We start from the raw sequence: 6,810 nt of genomic DNA, 5'->3' as shown, positions 1-6,810 counted from the left end.
CATCACGGCGGGTACATCGACAATCGGGAATAGAGGTGACATGATTAGGTCAAGAAGGATAAGAAGACTGGATCCAGGGTAGCAGTTTTACGGGCTATTCATGCCCGTGCCACCTCTTGGGTGACTTAATCTTCATGAATCAATCGGAAGCAGCTTTACATGCTCACTATAGCCCGTGCTACATGGACCTTTCGTTCTGAGTAACTAAATCTAAAACAACAACAACAGGGTAACCGCTGCATCAGTATTTGAGATATAAGTCTGGTCCTAATCACACACTCAGGCCTTGACAAAAGCACTCAACAGAGTGCGAAAGACTTGGTGTAAATGTTTACATAAAATTCATTAATACATAAATGTGGGTTTTTGTCCTATGTTATTATGTCTGTGAGAAGCCATTACCACTACTTACTATTGCTATTATTATTTATAGTAACGTTTTGCCATCTTATTCGACTTTTTCCTTTACTATTGATCTTTCGTCTTCTTTGTATAGTTTGTCTTCTTCATTATATGTTTTATTCGGGAACTGTAATCTTTGTAATTAATTTGGTTTACAGTAGATTTATTGACTGTTTCCATTGTGCAAGGTGTATTCAATGAGTGTTTTCTTTGAGTAAGCTGTAACCAAGGTAAGTGGAAGTCTCTTTGTGATCAACGTCCTTCCCTTCCTTCAAGCTGCGGCCAAGGGTATAGAAATCTCGATTCATTAGCTTACCGTCAACTCCCTCGAGCTGTGAACACCCTTATCACAAGAGTATCATTTCTGACTCGTGTCATTCACCTGTGACCGGCGGGTTGGTCTTGGATGAGAGAGAAGGGGAAGAGGGAAGAAAGGGAAGAAAAATGAAAGTAGTATAATGCTAATATATATATATATATATATATATATATATATATATATATATATATATATATATATATATATACATATATATATATATATATATATATATATATATATATATATATATATATATATATACAACACTGGATCAAAGGTCAAAGCCCATAATAACTCGAGACTGGTCGGCCTCCCGCTCGCCAGCCCTACAAAGGTCAAAACTTATTTTCACCGTAACAAAATTAGTAATAACAGCATTAGTACAATTAATCATTAGTGCAATAACATGTATAAAATTAATAATTATGTTAATATTAAAGATATAAATATACAAATAATTATCAGTATCAATAAGAGACTGTATAATTGTCTGTCCAAGTTTGGGCTAGCCTCAAGCAGCTCTCCGTGGTGTATGGTGGTGTCTTAGTGCGGGTCAGGCTCGATCCCCGATGCCACACTTTAAGATTGGCAAGATAATTTAAGGTAAAAGAGGATTTGCGACAACCAATAATTCCTGTGGGATGTCTGAAATGTGGGTTTGATTGTCCATAGAGTGTTTAGTCCCGATTTTTGGGGGGCTGTTATATTAACGTCGATAACGTTGATTCAAGAGAGAGGGAGACGAGAGGGAGGGAGAACGTGAGACTGAGAGGTAGGAGGGAGAAAGAGAAAGACAAAGAGATCTGATTTGGGCACTGAGATGGGGAGAGGAGTGGAGGCGAGAGAAAGGGATATGAGATAGAGAGAGAGAGAGAGAGAGAGAGAGAGAGAGAGAGAGAGAGAGAGAGAGAGAGAGAGAGAGAGAGAGAGAGAGAGAGAGAGAGAGGGGATGAATGATAGGAGCGGGGCGGGGGACAGCCGAGGTACCAATCTAGTATTAAAGGTAGAGGCGTCAGAGGTAGAATTATACTGGACGACAGAGGCAGAGTGCATGGGGGGAATTGTGTGAAACACTGGGTCGGCCTCAGTGCAAGTCTCGCCATTCCTTTCCCCCGTCCCATCCCAAATCCTTATCCTGACCCCTTCCTAGTGCTATATAGTCGTAATGGCTTGGCGCTTCCCCCCCCTCCCCCCCCCCTGATAATATCCTCCCTTTCCCTCGGGAAGTGGGTGAAGCAGTACCCCAGGTTGCAGTTCTTTTGACCCTGTCGTGGCGTAGTCGTCCATAGAGCGTGCATCTGGGTATACCCAGCGCAGAGGTTCGAATCCTCTTCACGGCTCCTGTGGATTTTCTTATTCATAACCGGCTCTGTATAATAATAATAATATCAATAATAATAATAATAATAATGATAATAATAATGAGAAAATCAATAGGAGCAATGTGGAGATTAAACCCTTGATTTGGGTGTTGCGAAACCGTGCACTCTACTGCGTACCAAGGGCGGGGGTTCGAATCCCAGCAATGCTCTAATTTATGTTCTCATTGATATGTCACGTTAGTGTGATATCCTTTTTTATAATAATAATAATAATAATAATTATAATACAATTGTTTTAATCTAAGTAATAATAATATTTCAATAAATTGGAGTCTCTGAACTGTTACAGATAAATGTACTGAAACAGTGAGAGAGTGTGTGTGTGTGTGTATGTGTGTGTGTGTGTGTGTGTGTGTGTGTGTGTGTGTGTGTGTGTGTGTGTGTGTGTGTGTGCGTGCGTGCATGCAACTCATCCTCCTAAAATAATTGTACGTTTTAAACTGTTTGGTCAAACTTTACAAAAATTTACTGTTGGATCGAAAATTTCACGTTTTTGTATATTTAATTTTGAAGACGGCACGAAATAATAGTCAAAGCCCAAACTTAAACATTGTTAGGCCCAGTATAGCACATATATAGCGTGTATATTCGGGTTAGAATTGCTTGAACAGATTAGTTTGGTATTTATAGTTATTCATTTGTTTTAGAATGTTTGTTAAGATAATGCAAAAACTGTAACTTTTTTGGGCGCAATGGTATATTTTTGTTCGTTCGACCAAATAGTTGCTATGAGTACTATCATTTTAGGAGGATAAACTGGTTGTCTGTACTCACATGTTTGTATTCACATATTTTAAGATCATTCTCACATTTAAAGTAACAACAACAGCAAAAAATCAATGAGAGTGTCCGTGGCTGAGGAACTTGGCTCATTTCATGGCGGCGTTGAAATCTCCGACGGAATTGGTGGGTGTAGGTAAAGTGTATTGTTCGGAGAGCCATGGGTGGTGTGGGGAGGGAGGAGTCGTTGCCAGTTGGGCAGTGTGGTGTAGCTTGTGCTTGTGGACGAGTCGGGGGGGAGGGCAGGAATATATATATATATATATATATATATATATATATATATATATATATATATATATATATATATATATATATATATATATATATATATATATATATATACCAGGAAATATAAATTTTCTTGTGTGTCCTCCATGGTCAGGGTTAGAGATCCGTGAGATAACATATAGTGTAGAGAATTATTGAGCACTCAATCACAGAAGGTGATTGCAGTGCCTTTGCAATGCTAACCAGCTCGCATACACTCTTGCCTGTCTTACATAGACAGGGTTAGAGATCAGTTCTGGTTGACATAGTGCAGTGGGTTGTTGAACACACAGCCACACAAGGTGATTGTTGTGCTTTGTCAGTGCTCACCACCATACGTACAATACATGTATATTTTCTTCTGTCCTACATAGAGTTCTGTTTTCTTCTGTTCCTACATAGAGTTCTCTTAATTATAGGTATAGTTGGGTATTGCCTGCTCAACCACAGAATGTGTGGCCTATGGCGTGTTCTGCATGCTAAAACATCACATCACTGAGGTTTTTCTCTGTTAGTTCCATGTATTTATATGTTTAATGCTACAGCTTTCAGATCTTTGTAAATTTGTCAAGTTAGTAAAATTTTCATCGGTCATTTCTTGTGTGTTGTGGTGAAGAGGAATTCATAGGCAGGGATGGGTAGCTGCGCATGCGTGCTATATGGGGCACAATTTATATAATCTATACAACAGCCTTTAAACTGGCAGTTGTGCCTAATATTCACCATGTAAATAAATGGTATTAGAGCCGTGTCAAAGGCCTTTAAACTGGCAGTTGTGCCTAATATTCACCATGTAAATAAACGGTATTAGAGCCGTGTCAAAGGCCTTTAAACTGGCAGTTGTGCCTAATATTCACCATGTAAATAAACGGTATTAGAGCCGTGTCAAAGGCCTTTAAACTGGCAGTTGTGCCTAATATTCACCATGAAAATAAATGGTATTAGAGCCGTGTCAAAGGCCTTTAAACTGGCAGTTGTGCCTAATATTCACCATGAAAATAAACGGTATTAGAGCCGTGTCAAAGGCCTTTAAACTGGCAGTTGTGCCTAATATTCACCATGAAAATAAATGGTATTAGAGCCGTGTCAAAGGCCTTTAAACTGGCAGTTGTGCCTAATATTCACCATGAAAATAAACGGTATTAGAGCCATGTCAAAGGCATGGCCCTATATGGTGAACTATACCCATGCACTATACCCTATATGGTGAAGGTATAGTGCATGCTCGCCACGGTAAACTTTCCACCGCCGCCCACTGGATGGGTGTTGTGGTAAGCAAATCAAATTTATATGGAACTAGCCGATTACAAATGTATTTTTTTTTTTATCTTAAGAGACTGTTGTGGTCTAGTCATTGGACCCATAATGCTATGACATGACCAGAGATAGCAGCCATACGGAATTAATTCACAATATTGTTGTTAAAAATTAATGACACAACCTGTCTTCTTATAAATTATGTCTGAATTTGGCTGTTTTCCCGTATGGCCGAAAATGGATGTAATTTGAAAATGAAAAATAATTTAACATAATTTTTTTACTTTTTTTTTCAATACAGCAAGTTAAGATTCCTGTGGTAGGTAAGGAGGGCAGGAAGTTCTCCTAAGGTTTCAAATTGTCATGAAAATCGTTAATTGAAAATTTCCTCTCCTAACCTAACCGAGTAACCCGGATGACTCACAACAGAAAACGGGACAGTACATGACTCGTGAACCGATTTCATTTCATATTATGTCCATTTTTGGCCATACGGGCAAAACCAGCGAAAAACGACGTAATTTTAAGATGACGGGTTGAACAATAGACATGTCACGATGTTTCGGCCCTTCAGAAATGTCGTCACATTTTTTTTTTTAATTTCTGTGTTTAGGTTATCTATAATAGCGATATTAGTAAACAACTCAGGATACTCAATACCATGGATAGTGGTTGAGAGTTGGTGGAGTGTCTTGGATAGAGGGTTGAGAGTGGGTCATGGAGAGGTTGAAACGTGCGTGGATGGTCACGGATAGGGGTTGAGAGGTGGGGTGGAGGACCATGGACAGGGGTTGAGAGAGTTGAGTGGGAGAGGGGGTCATAGGGAGGGAGTTGAACCGTGGGTGGAAGGCCATAGACAGGCTCAAAGTTGTGCGGAGGGCCATGGGCAGGGATTCAGAGGTGGACGGAGGACCATGGACGTGTTGTGAGAGGTGGACGGAGGGCCATGGACGGGTTGTGAGAGGCGGACGGAGGGCCATGGACGGGTTGAGAGAGGTGGACGGAGGGCCATGGGTGTCGTGCATGTCAAGGAATGTTATCATTACTTGGGTCGTGCCAGGAACCTAACAGACAGTCACGCCGCCTTACCTGCGTCCCTCTCTCTTATTTTCCCTCTTTATAGCTCCATCTCACCTTGCGTCCCTTTCTTCCTTTCCCTCTTTATAGCTCCATCTCTCTCCTTCTCACCTTGCGTCCCTCTCTTCCTTTCCCTCTTTATAGCTCCATCTCTCTCCTTCTCACCTTGCGTCCCTCTCTTCCTTTCCCTCTTTATAGCTCCATCTCGCTCTCTCTCACCTTGCGTCCCTCTCTTCCTTTCCCTCTTTATAGCTCCATCTCTCTCCTTCTCACCTTGCGTCCCTCTCTTCCTTTCCTTCTTTATAGCTCCATCTCGCTCCCTCTCACCTTGCGTCCCTCTCTTCCTTTCCCTCTATAGCTCCATCTCGCTCCCTCTCACCTTGTGCCCCTCTCTTATTTTCCCTCTTTATAGCTACATCTTTTTAACCTCCTCTATCCCTCCCTGCTTCCCTACCTGTCTAAACTCGACTTACTTGTCTCTTGCATTTCTGCCTGCCAATTTCCCTACCTTCTTACCTTCATATTTACCTGTCTTCCTTCTAACATATTTGCCTATATACACCTGCCTGTTTACCTACCTATTTACCTATCTACCAACATATATGTCTATCTGTCTACCTTCTTACCTACCTACTAGTAATAATTTTTTAAAATTACTAGTTGTTTTTCCCTATTCCATCGAACATTTAATTAATCTCACCTTCCCTTTTTTATTTTAACCACAGGTTAACATGTTTGCCTATTGTTCTTGACCCATTCCTTTGTCTTCCCGGTGTAAATTACATTAGAACACTGCAGAGGTGAACATAGTTTTTAATTTGAACTCGGGGCTGGTTAATAGTGCTAGACTGAACCTGGCTCTTAGCCTTTCCTATTTTCTGATTCACTCTTGCCTATATTTAAACCCTTTTCCTGCCTTCCTTATTATACCACCTCCCCCCCTGGTTAGTAATGGGCGAGCCATGCCCTCCCCTGGTTAGTAATGGGCGAGCCATGCCCTCCCCCTGGTTAGTAATGGGCGAGCCATGCCCTCCCCCTGGTTAGTAATGGGCGAGCCATGCCCTCCCCTGGTTAGTAAGGGGCGAGCCATGCCCTCCCCTGGTTAGTAATGGGCGAGCCATGCCCTCCCCCTGGTTAGTAATGGGCGAGCCATGCCCTCCCCCTGGTTAGTAATGGGCGAGCCATACCCTCCCCCTGGTTAGTAATGGGCGAGCCATACCCTCCCCCTGGCTTGTAAGGGGCGAGCCATACCCTCTCCCTGGTTAGTAATGGGCGAGCCATGCCCTCCCCCTGGTTAGTAATGGGCGAGCCATACCCTCC

This window comes from Procambarus clarkii, chromosome 50, assembly GCF_040958095.1.
Source record: "Procambarus clarkii isolate CNS0578487 chromosome 50, FALCON_Pclarkii_2.0, whole genome shotgun sequence".
Lineage (NCBI taxonomy): Eukaryota > Metazoa > Arthropoda > Malacostraca > Decapoda > Cambaridae > Procambarus > Procambarus clarkii.
This window is presented reverse-complemented; position numbering follows the sequence as displayed.